Here is a 23,176-nt window from a genome sequence, read left to right as displayed (position 1 = left end):
TTAATTCCAATTCGGTAAGGATACTCTTTGATAGTGGTACAAACTTGTCGTTTGTGTCACCAAAATTTGTGCCCAAACTTAATAAACCGTTAGCTAAGTTAAGTCGTCCGGTAGAAGTTGAAATATCGGATGGCAAGACGGTGCTAGTGGTTGATGTGTGTAAAAATTGTAATGTTGTGTTTGGTGTCGAAAACTTTAAAATCGATCTCATCCCGATGACTTTGGGTGATTTTGATATCATTGTTGGTATGGATTGGCTCGATCATAATAGAGCCGATATTGCATGCCATGAAAAATCTATTCGAGTGAAGACCCCAAGTGGGAGAGTGTTAATTATTCATGGCGATAAACGAAGAAGAATAGTGCCGATATGCACTTTTGCACGGGCACGTCGTTTTCTTATTGGTGGTGGCATGGCTTTTCTTGCCCATGTTGTTGATACTCTTGATGAGCCACCACCCATTCGTGAAATTCCGGTGGTGAGTGAATTTGAAGATGTTTTTCCGGATGAGTTACCGGGTGTTCCGGCGGAAAGACAAGTTGAATTTTGCATTGAGTTGGTTCCGGGGGCTACCCCCATTGCTAAAACTCCTTATCGTTTAGCACCGACGGAAATGCAAGAGTTGTTAAATCAAACCCAAGAGCTACTTGAAAAGGGTTTTATCCGACCGAGTGCTTCGCCATGGGGCGCTCCGGTTTTATTCGTGAAGAAGAAGGATGGTAGTATGCGGATGTGCATCGATTATCGGGAGTTGAACAAAGTGACGATCAAGAATCGTTATCCATTGCCTAGGATTGACGATTTGTTTGACCAACTCCAAGGTGCAACGTATTTCTCAAAAATCGACCTACGGTCCGGCTATCACCAAATGCGGGTCCGTGAGGAAGATATTGAGAAAACGGCTTTTCGAACGCGTTATGGGCATTTTGAATTCGTAGTTATGCCTTTTGGTCTTACGAATGCACCGGCGGCATTCATGGATCTCATGAACCGAGTGTGCCAACCTATGTTGGACAAGTCGGTAATTGTGTTCATCGACGACATACTTGTCTATTTGAAGAGTATGAAGGAACATGAACATCATTTGCGAAGTGTGTTAAAGACGTTGCGGAAGGAGAAGTTTTATGCAAAATTCTCCAAATGTGAATTTTGGCTAAGGGAAGTTCAATTCCTTGGCCATATTGTGAACAAAAATGGTATTCAAGTAGACCCGGGGAAGATTGAGACGGTAAAGAGTTGGGGACGACCGACTACGCCTACGAAAATTCGAAGTTTTCTCGGATTGGCCGGTTATTATCGTCGGTTTATCCAAGACTTTTCCAAGATTGCTTCTCCATTGACGAAGTTAACGAGAAAGAATGCGAGATTTAGTTGGGAGAACGAGCAAGAAATTGCTTTTCAATTGTTAAAAGAGAAGTTGTGTCAAGCTCCGGTGCTAGTTTTGTCGGAAGGGGTGGAAGACATGACGGTCTATTGTGATGCTTCTTTAAATGGGCTCAGTTGTGTTCTAATGCAATGGGGTAAAGTCATCGCTTATGCCTCTCGACAATTAAAGGAACACGAAACGAGATATCCGACTCATGATCTTGAGTTGGCGGCGATTGTTCATGCGTTGAAAATTTGGCGCCATTACTTGTATGGTGTCAAGTGTACGATTTATTCGGATCACAAGAGTTTGAAACATCTTTTTGATCAAAGAAATTTGAATTATCGTCAACGTAGGTGGATGGATGTGGTGAAAGACTACGATTGTGAAATACTTTATCATCCGGGTAAGGCGAATGTGGTCGCGGATGCATTAAGTAGAAAGAGTCAACATCCGGCGATACGAGTAGGATCGTTACGTATGATTATTACTAATGATTTTCTTGAAAAACTTGGTGTGATTCAAATTGAAGCTTACGTTCACAACAAGCATGCGGAACGAATTGTAGGGCAATCGAAATTCATTACTATGGGTTCGCGTGGTTTGTTGTCTTTTCAAGGAAGAGTGTGGGTGCCTAAGATGGGGGATTATCGACGAGTGCTACTTGATGAAGCACATAAGTCAAAGTATTCCGTTCATCCGGGCGCGACAAAAATGTACCTCGATTTGAGAAAGGATTATTGGTGGCCGGGCATGAAACGTGATGTTGTTAAGTATGTTGAGCAATTTGTCACGTGTTTGCAAGTTAAAGCCGAACACCAAAAGCCGTATGGTAAGTTACAACCGTTAGAAGTCCCGAAATGGAAATGGGAGCACATTACCATGGATTTCATCACAAAGTTACCTAAAACGGCGAGAACCCAATTTGATTCGATTTGGGTGATAATTGATCGATTGACAAAAAGTGCCTTGTTTCTTCCCATTCGGGAAGCGATATCATCGGAGACTTTGGCTAAATTGTTTATCAAAGAGGTAGTCGCTCGACATGGGGTTCCTATATCTATTATTTCGGATCGAGATACCCGTTTTACATCTCGGTTTTAGGAAAAGTTTCATGAAGATATGGGCACACAATTGAAATTGAGCACAGCGTATCATCCTCAAACGGACGGTCAAACCGAACGTACGAATCAAACTTTGGAGGATATGTTACGGGCGTGTATTATTGATTTCGGTGGTAGTTGGGATGAGCACTTACCTTTGGTGGAATTCTCGTACAATAATAGTTATCATACTAGTATCGGGATGCCGCCAAATGAGATGCTTTATGGGCGTAGGTGTCGAACCCCGATTTGTTGGGGTGAAATTGGTCAAAAGGAAATCGGGAGTACCGATTTGGTTTTAGAGACGAATAGCAAGATTGATATGATTCGGGCTCATTTGAAAAAAAGACTCAAGATAGACAAAAGTCGTATGCCGACAAACGTAGGCGAATGATCGAATTTCAAGAAGGTGAAATGGTGATGCTTAAGGTTTCGCCATGGAAGGGTATTATTCGGTTTCGAAAGCGGGGAAAGTTAGCTCCTCGGTTTATTGGGCCATTTAAGGTTTTAGCTCGTGTCGGTGAAGTTGCGTATGAATTACCCGAAGAGCTTGCGGGGATCCATAATACATTTCATGTTTCCCATCTCCGCAAGTGCCTTGCGGATGAATCATCTTGGGTACCGTTAGACGAGATTGAGCTAAACAATAAGTTAGAATATATTGAGGAGCCGATTGCCATACTCGATGAGAAGGTCAAAAGGTTGAGACATAAAGAGGTTAGGACTTTTAAAGTTCAATGGCGTCGTAGTAAAGGTTCCGAGTTTACTAGGGAGCCCGAAGAATTCGTGTTGGTTTATCTTCCCTCTTGTCATGCAGCTTGGATCGCGAGGACGCGCTCCGATTCAAGTGGGGGAGAGTTGTAAGACCCTAATCTTCATTGTACAGCAGTGTAAATAGAGTACATAAAGTGTGGGAATGATTGTGCAGTTAAACAGAAGTCAGAGACGGATCTGAGCTAGGTGCGCTCAGCGCACCCTTAATAGTGCGCGTGGCGCACTAACACTGTAGCCGTATTTCTGCTCTTTTATTCAGATATTTTGATGGGCATTTTGGTAATTGCACTTGTGGACGAGTTAAAGGCCAGTTGGTCAGTTTGTGGAGTATCATTAACTCCATTATCAACAACCTTATCCTCTTCACTTAAATTTTAGAGAGAGAGTGTGATTCTTGTGTAAGAAAGCTTAAATCCAAGAGGAAGAAGTTGTTCTCGGACCAAAGTGCAGGTATTAAAGTTGTTCATCTCCTCTCTAGCTCCGTTGTGGTTGTAGTGGTATGTACTAACTTTAATTTCCTTACTTTGATTTTGTGTAAGGGTTAGGGTTTGGGTAAATGAAGAACATAAAACCCATATTTGGTGATTTTGGGTGTTCTTGGGTAAGATGGAGTCATAATGTAGTGACCCGAACTTTTCCATGTTTATATATATTAATTGAGATTGATATTTACATGATTAAATGTTTCCAACATGTTAAGCAATCAAACTTGTTAAGACTTGATTACTTGAAATAGGTTTCATATAGACAATTGACCACCCAAGTTGACCGGTGATTCACGAACGTTAAAATCTGTAAAAACTATACAATGACATATATATGGTTATATATATAGTTAACATGATTTTATTATAAGTATGTATCTCATTAGGTATTTTAACAATGAGTTATATACATAAAAATGAGACTATTAATTTAAGAAACTCGAAAACGATATATATAACGATTATCGTTATAACAACGTCTTACTAGGTACATATGAATCATATTAAGATATTGATACACTTGGTTAATTATATTAAATGATAAGTAAATATATTATTAAGTGTATTAACAATGAAATACATATGTAAAAATAAGACTACTAACTTAATGATTTCGAAACGAGACATATATGTAACGATTATCGTTGTAACGGCATTTAACTGTATATATATCATACTAAGATATATTATATATCATAATATCATGACAATATAACAATTTAACATCTCATTTGTTATAATAAACAACGGGTTAACAACATTCAACAAGATCGTTAACCTAAAGGTTTCAAAACAACATTTACATGTAACGACTAACGATGACTTAACGACTCAGTTAAAATGTATATACATGTAGTGTTTTAATATGTATTCATACACTTTTGAAAGACTTCAAGACACTTATCAAAATACTTCTACTTAATAAAAATGCTTACAATTACATCCTCGTTCAGTTTCATCAACAATTCTACTCGCATGCACCCGTATTCGTACTCGTACAATACACAGCTTTTAGATGTATGTACTATTGGTATATACACTCCAATGATCAGCTCTTAGCAGCCCATGTGAGTCACCTAACACATGTGGGAACCATCATTTGGCAACTTGCATGAAATATCTCATAAAATTACAAAAATATGAGTAATCATTCATGACTTATTTACATGAAAACAAAATTACATATCCTTTATATCTAATCCATACACCAACGACCAAAAACACCTACAAACACTTTAATTCTTCAATTTTCTTCATCTAATTGATCTCTCTCAAGTTCTATCTTCAAGTTCTAAGTGTTCTTCATAAATTCCAAAAGTTCTAGTTTCATAAAATCAAGAATACTTCCAAGATTGCAAGTTTACTTCCAAGTTTTCTAAATCCATTCCAAGTAATCATCCAAGATCAAGAAACCTTTATTACTTACAGTAGGTTATCTTTCTAATACAAGGTAATAATCATATTCAAACTTTAATTCAATTTCTATAACTATAACAATCTTATTTCGAGTGGAAATCTTACTTGAAATTGTTTTCGTGTCATGATTCTGCTTCAAGAACTTTCAAGCCATCCAAGGATCCTTTGAAGCTAGATCTATTTTTCTCATTTCCAGTAGGTTTATCAAAGGAACTTGAGGTAGTAATGATGTTCATAACATCATTCGATTCATACATATAAAACTATCTTATTCGAAGGTTTAAACTTGTAATCACTAGAACATAGTTTAGTTAATTCTAAACTTGTTCGCAAATAAAAGTTAATCCTTCTAACTTGACTTTTAAAATCAACTAAACACATGTTCTATATCTATATGATATGCTAACTTAATGATTTAAAACCTGGAAACACGAAAAACACCGTAAAACCGATTTACGCCGTCGTAGTAACACCGCGGGCTGTTTTGGGTTAGTTAATTAAAAACTATGATAAACTTTGATTTAAAAGTTGTTATTCTGAGAAAATGATTTTTATTATGAACATGAAACTATATCCAAAAATTATGGTTAAACTCAAAGTGGAAGTATGTTTTCTAAAATGGTCATCTAGACGTCGTTCTTTCGACTGAAATGACTACCTTTACAAAAACGACTTGTAACTTATTTTTTCGACTATAAACCTATACTTTTTCTGTTTAGATTCATAAAATAGAGTTCAATATGAAACCATAGCAATTTGATTCACTCAAAACGGATTTAAAATGAAGAAGTTATGGGTAAAACAAGATTGGATAATTTTTCTCATTTTAGCTACGTGAAAATTGGTAACAAATCTATTCCAACCATAACTTAATCAACTTGTATTGTATATTATGTAATATTGAGATACCATAGACACGTATACAATGTTTCGACCTATCATGTCGACACATCTATATATATTTCGGAACAACCATAGACACTCTATATGTGAATGTTGGAGTTAGCTATACAGGGTTGAGGTTGATTCCAAAATATATATAGTTTGAGTTGTGATCAATACTGAGATACGTATATACTGGGTCGTGGATTGATTCAAGATAATATTTATCGATTTATTTCTGTACATCTAACTGTGGACAACTAGTTGTAGGTTACTAACGAGGACAGCTGACTTAATAAACTTAAAACACCAAAATATATTAAAAGTGTTGTAAATATATTTTGAACATACTTTAATATATATGTATATATTGTTATAGGTTCGTGAATCAACAGTGGCCAAGTCTTACTTCTCGACGAAGTAAAAATCTGTGAAAGTGAGTTATAGTCCCACTTTTAAAATCTAATATTTTTGGGATGAGAATACATGCAGGTTTTATAAATGATTTACAAAATAGACACAAGTACGTGAAACTACATTCTATAGTTGAATTATCGAAATCGAATATGCCCCTTTTTATAAAGTCTAGTAATCTAAGAATTAGGGAACATACACCCTAATTGACGCGAATCCTAAAGATAGATCTATTGGGCCTAACAAACCCCTTCCAAGTACCGGATGCTTTAGTACTTCGAAATTTATATCATATCCGAAGGGTGTCCCGGAATGATGGGGATATTCTTATATATGCATCTTGTTAATGTCGGTTACCAGGTGTTCACCATATGAATGATTTTTATCTCTATGTATGGGATGTGTATTGAAATATGAAATCTTGTGGTCTATTGTTACGATTTGATATATATAGGTTAAACCTATAACTCACCAACATTTTTGTTGACGTTTAAAGCATGTTTATTCTCAGGTGAATACTAAGAGCTTCCGCTGTTGCATACTAAAATAAGGACAAGATTTGGAGTCCATGTTTCTATGATATTGTGTAAAAACTGCATTAAAAAACTGATTTCGATGTAACATATTTGTATTGTAAACCATTATGTAATGGTCGTGTGTAAACAGGGTATTTTAGATTATCATTATTTGATAATCTACGTAAAGCTTTTTAAACCTTTATTGATGAAATAAAGGTTATGGTTTGTTTTAAAAATGAATGCAGTCTTTGAAAAACGTCTCATATAGAGGTCAAAACCTCGCAACGAAATCAATTAATATGGAACGTTTTTAATCAATAAGAACGGGACATTTCAGTTGGTATCCGAGCGTTGGTCTTAGAGAACCAGAATTTTGCATTAGTGTGTCTTATCGAGTTTGTTAGGATGCATTAGTGAGTCTGGACTTCGACCGTGTTTACTTGAAAAATGATTGCTTAACAAATTTTGTTGGAAACTATATATTTTTAACATGTGAATATTATGTGATATATTAATCTCTTAACGCGTTTGATATTATGTGATAGATGTCTACCTCTAGAACAAGTCCCATTGACTCACCTAATAATAATGAAGAGCCAAATGTAAATTGGAATGATTCGTGGACTGATTCACAAGTTCCCGAAGAGGAACCGGAAGAAGAGTCAGAACCGGAAGAAGAATCGGAACCGGAAGAAGAATCGGAACCGGATGAAGAAATAGAACCGGTGGGGGAAATAATAAAACGATTAAGTAAAAGAAAATCCTCAACCAACCGACCAAGGTTAATTATGGTCAATGGTGTTTCCGCCAAGGAAGCAAAATATTGGGAGGATTACCAATTCTCCGATGAATCGGATTCCGACGAGAATTCCGATGATGTTATAGAAATTACCCCAACTGAATTTAAAAAGGCAAAAGAAAATAATAAGGGAAAGGGCATAAAAATAGAGAAATCTAATTCCAACCCCGATGAACTTTATATGTATCGTCAACCCCCGAAGTCCTTAAGTTGTAACAATGACCCGGGAACCTCTAAACCACCAGGTTTTTCTAAACCAATGTGGATAACAACAGCTCGTATTAGGGGAACATCATATATCCCTAGAAACTTGGAAAAATGAACCAAAACCGAAGAAGAAGAAACAAGCGAGTCGGAATAAGATAGTTGTATTCGTGTGGTGTAATATATGTAATATAGTGTGCTTATGCTTTATGATATATGTAAAAATTGCTTGTATTAATAAGTATTTTTTTTTATGAATCTAACTCTTGTCTATTTTACAGTATAAAACACAAAATGGATAGACAACCCAATATTTTAAGAGACCTACCCGGAGACATGATTGATGAAATCTTGTCTAGAGTCGGTCAGAATTCTTCGGCACAACTATTTAAGGCGAGATCAGTTTGTAAGACATTCGAAGAACGTTCCAAGAATGCCTTGGTTTATAAAAGGCTTTTGTTCGAAAGATAGGGGATATCACATTGGGAAATCCATAAGTTACGATGTGTTTACTTTGACGCATATATTGCGGGGAACCCAAATGCTATTTTACGCAATGGGTTAAGAAATTATTTTGACTCAATATATCCGAATATTGGACTTCGTGATTTAGAAAAAGCGGCTAACATGCAACATAAAGAAGCATGTTATGCTTACGGATTAGTAATGTTCGCTTCTCACCAAAGTGAGAACAAGAACATCGGGCTACAACTATTAAACAAAACGTTTCCACAAGTGACGGAGTCGGTAATTGGGGTAAGAAATGAGGTTTTTAGATTGTTACGGGACTGTTGGACATTACGTAACCCTCGTCCCTTTGACGACGTTACAACACACTGTCTTATCAACGGCCATAACGGTTATGTTCCACAAGACCAAGGATGGGAAGTAATCCTAGTAAAACCAGAATGCATGACTTGTTTCTGGACGTATGAATTACGTGTCTTTATTGCCTTTGCTGAACGACTTGTGTACTAGCTAGAATTATCTTCACAACCATCTTGTATCAAATTTATTGTGTGCTATATTTCATGCTATATGTAAAATAAGCGGTATTGTAAGTTTGTAAAATATTGTGTAAAAGTTTGAACGCGAAATATTATTATAATCAGTTTTTCATATAGAATTGTAGTAGTTGAATTGTATATTAGCTACTAAGTATGAACTTAACGGGTAGGTACTACCCGAATTTAAACATATAAAACGCTAATATGAAGAAAAAGCTTTTATAAATGAGTTCATATTATGCTACGAAATACTATTAACTACTCTTAATATTCTGTATGATTAACTTGTTCCATTTGATAATTTTGAAGGAAATGGCACCGACTACTCGACACACCGTGAATATGAATGAAGAGGAATTCCGTACTTTTCTAGCTTCAAACATAGCCGCAGTACAGGCTGCGCTACATACCAACAATAACCAGATGATGCGTACGCACTACCGTGGTCAGCATTCAAGCACTTGATGAACGAGAAGTACCGTCCCAGAACCGAGGTCAATAAGCTCAAGACAGAACTTAGAGGGTTACGAACCCAAGGATTTGATATTACCACGTACGAAAGACGATTCACAGAATTGTGCCTATTGTGTCCGGGAGCGTTCGAAGATGAGGAAGAGAAGATCGACGCGTTTGTGAAAGGATTACCGGAAAGAATCCAAGAAGATATAAGTTCACACGAGCCCGCCTCCATACACCAGGCATGTAGAATGGCTCACAAACTAGTGAACCAGATTGAAGAAAGAATTAAAGAACAGACTGCTGAAGAGGCCAATGTGAAGCAAGTCAAAAGATAGTGGGAGGAAAACGGTGATAAGAATCACCAATACAACAACAGCAGCAATTACAACAATAATCGCAACAATTATCCCAACAATCGCAACATCAATCGCAACTACAACAAATGGCCCAACAACAACAACAACAATAACAACAACAACAACAACAACAACAGCAACTACAACAGCAACTACAACAATCATCCCAACAACAATAACAACCGCAACAACAACAACAATCAGAAGCAGCTATGCCAAAGGTGTGAAAAGTATCACTCGGGGTTCTGCACCAAATTTTGCAACAAGTGTAAAAGAAATGGTCATAGCGCGGTGAAGTGTGAGGTCTATGGACTAGGGGTTAACAGAACGAAAGGAACAAATGGTGTCGGAACGAGTAATGGCGGAGCAAGTAGTGTCGGAGCAAGTTATGCCAATGTAGTTTGTTATAAATGTGGAAAACCGGGCCACATTATTAGAAATTGCCCGAACCAGGAGAACACGAATGGACAAGGCCACGGAAGAGTTTTCAATATTAATGCGGCAGAGGCACAAGAAGACCCGGAGCTTGTTACGGGTACGTTTCTTATTGACAATAAATCTGCTTACGTTTTATTTGATTCGGGTGCAGATAGAAGCTATATGAGTTGAGATTTTTGTGCTAAATTAAGTTGTCCATTGACACCTTTGGATAGTAAATTTTTACTCGAATTAGCAAATGGTAAATTAATTTCAGCAGATAATATATGTCGGAATCGAGAAATTAAACTGGTTAGCGAAACATTTAAGATTGATTTGATACCAGTAGAGTTAGGGAGTTTTGATGTGATAATCGGTATGGACTGGTTGAAAGAAGTGAAAGCAGAGATCGTTTGTTACAAAAATGCAATTCGCATTATACGAGAAAAAGGAAAACCCTTAATGGTGTACGAAGAAAAGGGCAACACGAAGCTACATCTTATTTGTAATTTGAAGGCACAAAAACTAATAAGAAAAGGTTGCTATGCTGTTCTAGCACACGTCGAGAAAGTACAAACTGAAGAAAAGAGCATCAATGATGTTCCCATTGCAAAAGAATTTCCCGATGTATTTCCGAAAGAATTACCGGGATTACCCCCACATCGATCCGTTGAATTTCAAATAGATCTTGTACCAGGAGCTGCACCAATAGCTCGTGCTCCTTACAGACTCGCACCCAGCGAGATGAAAGAACTGCAAAGCCAATTACAAGAACTTTTAGAGCGTGGTTTCATTCGACCAAGCACATCACCGTGGGGAGCTCCTGTTTTGTTTGTCAAGAAGAAAGATGGTACATTCAGGTTGTGTATCGACTACCGAGAGTTGAACAAACTTACCATCAAGAACCGCTACCCACTACCGTGAATCGATGACTTATTTGATCAACTACAAGGCTCGTCTGTTTATTCAAAGATTGACTTACGTTCCGGGTATCATCAAATGCAGGTGAAAGAAGATGATATTCCAAAGACTGCTTTCAGAACACGTTACGGTCATTACGAGTTTATGGTCATGCTGTTTGGTTTAACTAATGCACCAGCTATGTTCATGGACCTTATGAACCGAGTGTGTGGACCATACCTTGACAAGTTTGTCATTGTTTTCATTGATGACATACTTATTTACTCAAAGAATAACCAAGAACACGGTGAACATTTGAGAAAGGTGTTAGAAGTATTGAGGAAGGAAGAATTGTACGCTAAGTTTTCAAAGTGTGCATTTTGGTTGGAAGAAGTTCAATTCCTCGGTCACATAGTGAACAAAGAAGGTATTAAGGTGGATCCGGCAAAGATAGAAACTGTTGAAAAGTGGGAAACCCCGAAAACTCCGAAACACATACGCCAGTTTTTAGGACTAGCTGGTTACTACAGAAGGTTCATCCAAGACTTTTCCAGAATAGCAAAACCCTTGACTGCATTAACGCATAAAGGGAAGAAATTTGAATGGAAGGATGAACAAGAGAAAGCGTTTCAGTTATTGAAGAAAAAGCTAACTACGGCACCTATACTGTCATTGCCTGAAGGAAATGATGATTTTGTGATTTATTGTGACACATCAAAGCAAGGTCTCGGTTGTGTATTAATGCAACGAACGAAGGTGATTGCTTATGCGTTTAGACAATTGAAGATTCACGAGCAAAATTATACGACGCATGATTTGGAATTAGGCGCGGTTGTTTTTGCATTAAAGACTTGGAGGCACTACTTATATGGGGTCAAAAGTATTATATATACCGACCACAAAAGTCTTCAACACATATTTAATCAGAAACAACTGAATATGAGGCAGCGTAGGTGGATTGAATTATTGAATGATTACGACTTTGAGATTCGTTACCACCCGGGGAAGGCAAATGTGGTAGCCGATGCCTTGAGCAGAAAGGACAGAGAACCCATTCGAGTAAAATCTATGAATATAATGATTCATAATAACCTTACTACTCAAATAAAGGAGGCGCAACAAGGAGTTTTAAAAAAGGGAAATTTAAAGGATGAAATACCCAAAGGATCGGAGAAGCATCTTAATATTCGGGAAAACGGAACCCGTTATAGGGCTGAAAGGATTTGGGTACCAAAATTTGGAGATATGAGAGAAATGGTACTTAGAGAAGCTCATAAAACCAGATACTCAATACATCCTGGAACGGGGAAGATGTACAAGGATCTCAAGAAACATTTTTGGTGGCCGGGTATGAAAGCTGATGTTGCTAAATACGTAGGAGAATGTTTGACGTGTTCTAAGGTCAAAGCTGAGCATCAGAAACCATCAGGTCTACTTCAACAACCCGAAATCCCGGAATGGAAATGGGAAAACATTACCATGGATTTCATCACTAAATTGCCAAGGACTGCAAGTAGTTTTGATACTACTTGGGTAATAGTTGATCGTCTCACCAAATCAGCACACTTCCTGCCAATAAGAGAAGATGACAAGATGGAGAAGTTAGCACGACTGTATTTGAAGGAAGTCGTCTCCAGACATGGAATACCAATCTCTATTATCTCTGATAGGGATGGCAGATTTATTTCAAGATTCTGGCAGACATTACAGCAAGCATTAGGAACTCGTCTAGACATGAGTACTGCCTATCATCCACAAACTGATGGGCAGAGCGAAAGGACGATACAAACGCTTGAAGACATGCTACGAGCATGTGTTATTAATTTCGGAAACAGTTGGGATCGACATCTACCGTTAGCAGAATTTTCCTACAACAACAGCTACCATTCAAGCATTGAGATGGTGCCTTTTGAAGCACTTTATGGTAGAAAGTGCAGGTCTCCGATTTGTTGGAGTGAAGTGGGGGATAGACAGATTACGGGTCCGGAGATTATACAAGAAACTACCGAGAAGATCATCCAAATTCAACAACGGTTGAAAACCGCCCAAAGTCGACAAAAGAGCTACGCTGACATTAAAAGAAAAGATATAGAATTTGAAATTGGAGAGATGGTCATGCTTAAAGTTTCACCTTGGAAAGGCGTTGTTCGATTTGGAAAACGAGGGAAATTAAATCCAAGGTATATTGGACCATTCAAGATTATTGATCGTGTCGGACCAGTAGCTTACCGACTTGAGTTACCTCAACAACTCGCGGCTGTACATAACACTTTCCATGTCTCGAATTTGAAGAAATGTTTTGCTAAAGAAGATCTCACTATTCCGTTAGATGAAATCCAAATCAACGAAAAACTTCAATTCATCGAAGAACCCGTCGAAATAATGGATCGTGAGGTTAAAAGACTTAAGCAAAACAAGATACCAATTGTTAAGGTTCGATGGAATGCTCGTAGAGGACCCGAGTTCACCTGGGAGCGTGAAGATCAGATGAAGAAGAAATACCCGCATCTATTTCCAGAAGATTCGTCAACACCTTCAATAGCTTAAAATTTCGGGACGAAATTTATTTAACGGATAGGTACTGTAGTGACCCGAACTTTTCCATGTTTATATATATTAATTGAGATTGATATTTACATGATTAAATGTTTCAAACATGTTAAGCAATCAAACTTGTTAAGACTTGATTAATTGAAATATGTTTCATATTGACAATTGACCACCCAAGTTGACCGGTGATTCACGAACGTTAAAACTTGTAAAAACTATATGATGACATATATATGGATATATATATATAGTTAACATGATACTATGATAAGTAAACATATCATTAAGTATATTAACAATGAACTACATATGTAAAAACAAGACTACTAACTTAATGATTTTTAAACGAGACATATATGTAACGATTATCGTTGTAAAGACATTTAATGTATATATATCATATTAAGAGATATTCATACATGATAATATCATGATAATATAATAATTTAAAATCTCATTTGATATTATAAACATTGGGTTAACAACATTTAACAAGATCGTTAACCTAAAGGTTTCAAAACAACACTTACATGTAACGACTAACGATGACTTAACGACTCAGTTAAAATGTATATACATGTAGTGTTTTAATATGTATTTATACACTTTTTAAAGACTTCAATACACTTATCAAAATACTTCTACTTAACAAAAATGCTTACAATTACATCCTCGTTCAGTTTCATCAACAATTCTACTCGTATGCACCCGTATTCGTACTCGTACAATACACAGCTTTTAGATGTATGTACTATTGGTATATACACTCCAATGATCAGCTCTTAGCAGCCCATGTGAGTCACCTAACACATGTGGGAACCATCATTTGGCAACTAGCATGAAATATCTCATAAAATTACAAAAATATGAGTAATCATTCATGACTTATTTACATGAAAACAAAATTACATATCCTTTATATCTAATCCATACACCAACGACCAAAAACACCTACAAACACTTTCATTCTTCAATTTTATTCATCTAATTGATCTCTCTCAAGTTCTATCTTCAAGTTCTAAGTGTTCTTCATATATTTTACAAGTTCTAGTTACATAAAATCAAGAATACTTTCAAGTTTGCTAGCTCACTTCCAATCTTGTAAGGTGATCATCCAACCTCAAGAAATCTTTGTTTCTTACAGTAGGTTATCATTCTAATACAAGGTAATAATCATATTCAAACTTTGTTTCAATTTCTATAACTATAACAATCTTATTTCAAGTGATGATCTTACTTGAACTTGTTTTCGTGTCATGATTCTGCTTCAAGAACTTCGAGCCATCCAAGGATCCGTTGAAGCTAGATCCATTTTTCTATTTTCCAGTAGGTTTATCCAAGGAACTTAAGGTAGTAATGATGTTCATAACATCATTCGATTCATACATATAAAGCTATCTTATTCGAAGGTTAAAACTTGTAATCACTAGAACATAGTTTAGTTAATTCTAAACTTGTTCGCAAACAAAAGTTAATCCTTCTAACTTGACTTTTAAAATCAACTAAACACATGTTCTATATCTATATGATATGCTAACTTAATGATTTAAAACCTGAAAACACGAAAAACACCGTAAAACCGGATTTACGCCGTCATAGTAACACCGCGGGCTGTTTTGGGTTAGTTAATTAAAAACTATGATAAAATTTGATTTAAAAGTTGTTATTCTGAGAAAATGATTTTTATTATGAACATGAAACTATATCCAAAAATTATGGTTAAACTCAAAGTGGAAGTATGTTTTCTAAAATGGTCATCTAGACGTCGTTCTTTCGACTGAAATGACTACCTTTACAAAGACGACTTGTAACTTATTTTTCCGACTATAAACCTATACTTTTTCTATTTAGATTCATAAAAAAGAGTTCAATATGAAACTATAGCAATTTGATTCACTCAAAACGGATTTAAAATGAAGAAGTTATGGGTAAAACAAGATTGGATAATTTTTCTCATTTTAGCTACGTGAAAATTGGTAATAAATCTATTCCAACCATAACTTAATCAACTTGTATTGTATATTATGTAATCTTGAGATACCATAGACACGTATACAATGTTTCGACCTATCATGTCGACACATCTATATATATTTCGGAACAACCATAGACACTCTATATGTGAATGTTGGAGTTAGCTATACAGGGTTGAGGTTGATTCCAAATTATATATAGTTTGAGTTGTGATCAATACTGAGATACGTATACACTGGGTCGTGGATTGATTCAAGATAATATTTATCGATTTATTTATGTACATCTAACTGTGGACAACTAGTTGTAGGTTACTAACGAGGACAGCTGACTTAATAAACTTAAAATATCAAAATATATTAAAAGTATTGTAAATATATTTTGAACATACTTTGATATATATGTATATATTGTTATAGGTTCGTGAATCAACCAGTGGCCAAGTCTTACTTCCCGACGAAGTAAAAATCTGTAAAAGTGAGTTATAGTCCCACTTTTAAAATCTAATATTTTTGGGATGAGAATACATGCAGGTTTTATAAATGATTTACAAAATAGACACAAGTACGTGAAACTACATTCTATGGTTGAATTATCGAAATCGAATATGCCCCTTTTTATTAAGTCTGGTAATCTAAGAATTAGGGAACAGACACCCTAATTGACGTGAATCCTAAAGATAGATCTATTGGGCTTAACAAACCCCATCCAAAGTACCGGATGCTTTAGTACTTCGAAATTTATATCATATCCGAAGGGTGTCCCGGAATGATGGGGATATTCTTATATATGCATCTTGTTAATGTCGGTTACCAGGTGTTCACCATATGAATGATTTTTATCTCTATGTATGGGATGTGTATTGAAATATGAAATCTTGTGGTCTATTATTATGATTTGATATATATAGGTTAAACCTATAACTCACCAACATTTTTGTTGATGTTTTAAGCATGTTTATTCTCAGGTGATTATTAAGAGCTTTCGCTGTCGCATACTTAAATAAGGACAAGATTTGGAGTCCATGTTTGTATGATATTGTGTAAAAACTGCATTCAAGAAACTTATTTTGTTGTAACATATTTGTATTGTAAACCATTATGTAATGGTCGTGTGTAAACAGGATATTTTAGATTATCATTATTTGATAATCTACGTAAAGCTTTTTAAACCTTTATTGATGAAATAAAGGTTATGGTTTGTTTTAAAATGAATGCAGTCTTTGAAAAACGTCTCATATAGAGGTCAAAACCTCGCAACGAAATCAATTAATATGGAACGTTTTTAATCAATAAGAACGGGACATTTCAGGAAGACTTCAAGACATATATCAAAACACTCATACTTAACGAAAATGGTTACAGTTACTTTCCCATTCTTTTCTTTCATCAAGAATTCTAGTCGTATTCTTACCCGTATTATACACAGCTTCAAAACGTACTTACTATGGGTATATACAAATAGGAACTAGCATGGGATTACACTCTTGATTATGTCATGTATGACTAATCAATTTTAACTTCTACCATGAGCTAGTCAACTAACTAGAACTTCTTTTAACCCCACTCACCACTCACCAATTACCACTCATCATTCACTCCATTTCACTTCCAATTCTCTTTCTAATTCTCTCTCAACACACACACACTATTATGAACGTATTTTTACAGTAGTTAATCATCATCTTCATCAAAAATCACTTCAAGAATCAAGCTATAATGATCATAGGAAGAACACTTCAAGAACACTTCAAAAATCCCTTCAAGTTTACTAATTTACTTCCAAGCTTTCTAATCCATTCCAAGTAATCATCTAAGATCAAGAAACCTTTGTTATATACAGTAGGTTATCTTTCTTATTCAAGGTAATATTCATATTCAAACTTTGATTCAATTTCTATAACTATAAACTATCTTAATTCGAGTAAAAATCTTACTTGAACTTGTTTTTGTGTCATGATCCTACTTCAAGAACTTTCAAGCCATCCAAGATCCTTTGAAGCTAGATCATTTCTTGTCACTTCCAGTAGGTTTACCTACTAAACTTGAGGTAGTAATGATGTTCATAACATCATTCGATTCATATATATAAAAATATCTTATTCGAAGGTTTAAACTCGTAATCACTAGAACATAGTTTAGTTAATTCTAAACTTGTTCGCAAACAAAAGTTAATCCTTCTAACTTGACTTTTAAAATTAACTAAACACATGTTCTATATCTATATGATATGCTAACTTAATGATTTAAAACCTGGAAACACGAAAAACACCGTAAAACCGGATTTACGCCGTCGTTGTAACACCGCGGGCTGTTTTGGGTTAGTTAATTAAAAACTATGATAAACTTTGATTTAAAAGTTGTTATTCTGAGAAAATGATTTTTATTATGAACATGAAACTATATCCAAAAATTATGGTTAAACTCAAAGTGGAAGTATGTTTTCTAAAATGGTCATCTAGACGTCGTTCTTTCGACTGAAATGACTACCTTTACAAAAACGACTTGTAACTTATTTTTCCGACTATAAACCTATACTTTTTCTGTTTAGATTCATAAAATAGAGTTCAATATGAAACCATAGCAATTTGATTCACTCAAAACGGATTTAAAATGAAGAAGTTATGGGTAAAACAAGATTGGATAATTTTTCTCATTTTAGCTACGTGAAAATTGGTAACAAATCTATTCCAACCATAACTTAATCAACTTGTATTGTATATTATGTAATCTTGAGATACCATAGACACGTATACAATGTTTCGACCTATCATGTCGATACATCTATATATATTTCGGAACAACCATAGACACTCTATATGTGAATGTTGGAGTTAGCTATACAGGGTTGAGGTTGATTCCAAAATATGTATAGTTTGAGTTGTGATCAATACTGAGATACGTATACACTGGGTCGTGGATTGATTCAAGATAATATTTATCGATTTATTTCTGTATATCTAACTGTGGACAACTAGTTGTAGGTTACTAACGAGGACAGCTGACTTAATAAACTTAAAACATCAAAATATATTAAAAGTGTTGTAAATATATTTTGAACATACTTTGATATATATGTATATATTGTTATAGGTTCGTGAATTAACCAGTGGCCAAGTCTTACTTCCTGACGAAGTAAAAAATCTGTGAAAGTGAGTTATAGTCCCACTTTTAAAATCTAATATTTTTGGGATGAGAATACATGCAGGTTTTATAAATGATTTACAAAATAGACACAAGTACGTGAAACTACATTCTATGGTTGAATTATCGAAATCGAATATGCCCCTTTTTATTAAGTCTGGTAATCTAAGAATTAGGGAACAGACACCCTAATTGACGCGAATCCTAAAGATAGATCTATTGGGCCTAACAAACCCCATCCAAAGTACCGGATGCTTTAGTACTTCGAAATTTATATCATATCCGAAGGGTGTCCTGGAATGATGGGGATATTCTTAAAAAATGCATCTTGTTATTGTCGGTTACCAGGTGTTCACCATATGAATGATTTTTATCTCTATGTATGGGATGTGTATTGAAATATGAAATCTTGTGGTCTATTGTTACGATTTGATATATATAGGTTAAACCTATAACTCACCAACATTTTTGTTGACGTTTTAAGCATGTTTATTCTCAGGTGATTATTAAGAGCTTCCGCTGTCGCATACTTAAATAAGGACGAGATTTGGAGTCCATGCTTGTATGATATTGTGTAAAAACTGCATTCAAGAAACTTATTTTGTTGTAACATATTTGTATTGTAAACCATTATGTAATGGTCGTGTGTAAACAGGATATTTTAGATTATCATTATTTGATCATCTACGTAAAGCTTTTTAAACCTTTATTGATGAAATAATGGTTATGGTTTGTTTTAAAATGAATGCAGTCTTTGAAAAACGTCTCATATAGAGGTCAAAACCTCGCAACGAAATCAATTAATATGGAACGTTTTTAATCAATAAGAACGGGACATTTCATCAATCTTGTAGAATATTTTGATAAACGTTTCTGGATGAAACAACTGAAATCTTGTGATCTACCTTTATGTACAGATTATGCAAAACATTAAAACTATGAACTCACCAACCTTTGTGTTGACACTTGTTAGCATGTTTATTCTCAGGTTCCCTAGAAGTCTTCCGCTGTTTGCTTATATGTTAGACAAGCTATGTGCATGGAGTCTTACATGTCATATTTTTCAAGGAAACGTTGCATTCACCAAATCATCACCATGTATCTTATTTTGACTGCATTGTCAACGGAAGTACTATTGTAAACTATTATTTACGGTGATTGTCTATATGTAGAAATCATCAGATGTCGAAAACCTTTGATTTAAATATTCATTTATGGTGTGCCTTTTCAAAAGAATGCAATGTTTACAAAACGTATCATATAGAGGTCAAATACCTCGCAATGAAATCGATGAATGACGTGTTCGTCCATATGGATTTGGAGCGATCGTCACATTTAACATACAACTTTTTTAATTTGCTGGGTTGTACCTTCTCAATGGGTTTTCTGTACCCAGGTGTTGTGAATGGGGACCTTAATACACCAGTTGGCTTTCTTTCTCTGATTCCACGTCGAATGTGCATTGGAGATTGCCTTTCAGTCTCATTATCAGACAAAGATCGATTGAAACACATATCATCATCCTAAACACAATAAATAACATAAGTAATAAATAAATCAATAAATCAATTCAATTAATACAAAAATAATAATAAATAAATCAACATAAATCAATTCAATTCAATGTACCTGATATTGTTGTTGTTGTTGTTGTTGCGATAAAAGTTCTTCGTGTTGCATAACAAGTTTTTTGCAATCAATTAACTCTTTCTCTTGTTTGTCCACCCGCTTTGTCAACAACTCTAACATACGATGTAAATTGTGTACATCGTGAAGGCCCTCTGTATGAACATCTTCTGTAGAATGCTTGTGGTGTGTCTGCTCAGACCCATCAACAACTGGATCATCTGTATCAACTTCATCATCCTGGACCTCAACCTCGATCTCATCTTCTGGTACCTTTCCTCCTCTAAAGTACACGTCACTCTGAATCCACCATTGACAACTCTGCTTTGTTTCAGTTGGCTGCATACCACGAAAAGGTCTCTTTTTCTTGGGACACTCATCCTACAATTAATTATTAATTATTTAATTATCAAATAAGAATATTAGCAGAAACCAATACGCAAAGACGCAAAGAAAAGCTTGCGTCCGTGTACGCAAGGACGCAAACAACTCTTGCGTTGAGGAACAAAACCACACGCAAGGACGCAAGGTCCACCTTGCGTCTACATAAAAACACATGCAAGGACGCAAGGGATACCTTGCGCCCATACCAGAACTTGTCTGTAAACAGATAACAGATAAACTATGCAACAATTTAGGGTAAGCTAACATTTTAAAAGTGTAACTAACCTGAATATGTAGGAGTTTAAGGTATTCAGACATTTCAAATGACTCGGCAGATGAACGCTTCCAAAAAAGAGCCCTCGGTACTCCATTCTTGTCAGTCTTTTTTGCAAACGGTTTAATGGTACGACGGTAAGACTCGAGAATCCAAATCTACAAATAAAAAAACAATTAATTTAATTTATGTTACATCTTAAATATTAACATTAAATAACAAATATTCAACCATTTACCTTGAAAGCCCACATAAATCCCGCCAAAGTGTACGCCTTTCCACTCTCTAATTGGTTTTCACGAATAACAAAGCCTTCACTAACCGCTTCGTAAGTTGGCTCCCAAATATGAGACCCCCATGGGTACTGATTAACACGCGATAACTCTTCGACTAGCCATAAAAACTTTTTATTCACAACATGGATCCCTTGTTTACCCATAAAACCTCTCTCTACAATCAAGATAATTGCTAATCGCACCACATCATCGTCACTAATACGGCTGTGATCAGATTTTAAAAGCATCTTTTCAACATCACTAATCAAAAGATTTTGAGAATCTTTAAAACCCTTAAATAAACGTCGTCTAATAGGTGCGGTCTGGACGTCGTAATTCTTCGGGATGTAATGTGCCATGTCCGTTCGGCTACTAAACAAAAAACCCGTCACAAGACAAAATTCACGGCGACCAAATCTAATCGAAAAATTGTTCTGAAAATGAAACCATATATCCCCATGCTCATCGGGGTACTTAACATTATCCCGTCTTTCCGGCCGCACACTCTTCCGTTGAAGCATGCAATGTACAAGCCCGGGATCATTACCAAAGTATTCTAGATCTAACCATGGACCAAAACACGTTTCTTTAAACTTTTTAATTTGATTCTCAGTCATGACCTTCTTCACATCCCCTATAACGCTCAACTTATTCTTCATCGTTAACTTTCCTTCCACAAATCCCTGCATAAGTAACTTTAAAATCAGCAGAAAGTACAAGGACGCAAGGACGCAAGATAAAACTTGCGTCCGTTTAATAGACCAACGCAAGGACGCAAAGACATGTTTCTGGCGACACGCAAGGACGCAAATATAACCTTGCGTCCACTAACGATGCGTACGCAAGCACGCAAACTAGGCCTTGCGTCTGATTAATTTCCATAATTTTACGAGCAGTTTATGTATGTTTCACTCGACCATATAACCTAAAATACAGTTGCATGTCATAAAACAACGATTGTACTTCATTAAACACAAATACACCTCGAAGAGACATTTCATCGAGCAGTTGGTGTGCACATTTATACAATTCGCATCGAACCCAAAATAAACCGATAAAACACACATAAATAACAAAGTAATCACTAACCTGGGTGCTCGCCATCGTAGAGAGGTTGATTCCTTGATTATTAGCTTGATTACCTCGTGAAAACCCGATTTATTTTGCGTGAAAACCCTAATACTTCGTGTAAACGCTTGTAGGCTAGAATAAGAGGTCACGGTGGTGGCATGAGGGGTTAGGTGGTGGTGGAGATGATGAAGGAGGAGAATCTGGTAGTAGTAATGGAAGCGATGAAGAGGGTTTGCGTTTGTGCTTGCGTTTTTGCGAATTCCCCGTGTTACTGTTTATTTGCGTGTTTGCGAAGTCGGATGAAAATGTGGAGTGACGGGTTTAAACATGTCATTTAACCGTGATTTTTTTTAGAAGAATACGCAAGGACGCAAGGTCGCAAGGTACCTTGCGCCTTGCGAGGGAATTTTGTCAATTTTTTTTTTTTTGGGCTCTGGTCCAAGGGGTAAAAAATATTTGAGCATTTTGGTGATAATCCCAATCTTAAATCTTAAATAATGTTATTGGACATAATTTTTTGGGCTTCTTAGAATTTGGGCTTCATATACGGTATTAGTGTTTATGTTTCTTAATTTATTTACTTATTCCTTTATACTCGGTGGCATATTCCATTTGATATCAGCTACTTATTTTCTCAACCTATTTTTCTCACCACTCTTCTATCATTATTCGGTTCAACTAATTTTTTTATTATTTTTTTTTTGGCAAGAACAGGTACTTAAGTAAAATTAATTCATAGAATTTAATTATAGTCTTTATTATATATATATATATATAT

The sequence above is a fragment of the Rutidosis leptorrhynchoides genome, chromosome 6 (genome assembly GCF_046630445.1).
Source record: "Rutidosis leptorrhynchoides isolate AG116_Rl617_1_P2 chromosome 6, CSIRO_AGI_Rlap_v1, whole genome shotgun sequence".
Classification (NCBI taxonomy): Eukaryota; Viridiplantae; Streptophyta; class Magnoliopsida; order Asterales; family Asteraceae; genus Rutidosis; species Rutidosis leptorrhynchoides.
The sequence above is the reverse complement of the archived record's forward strand: the minus strand, read 5'-3'. Positions refer to the sequence as shown.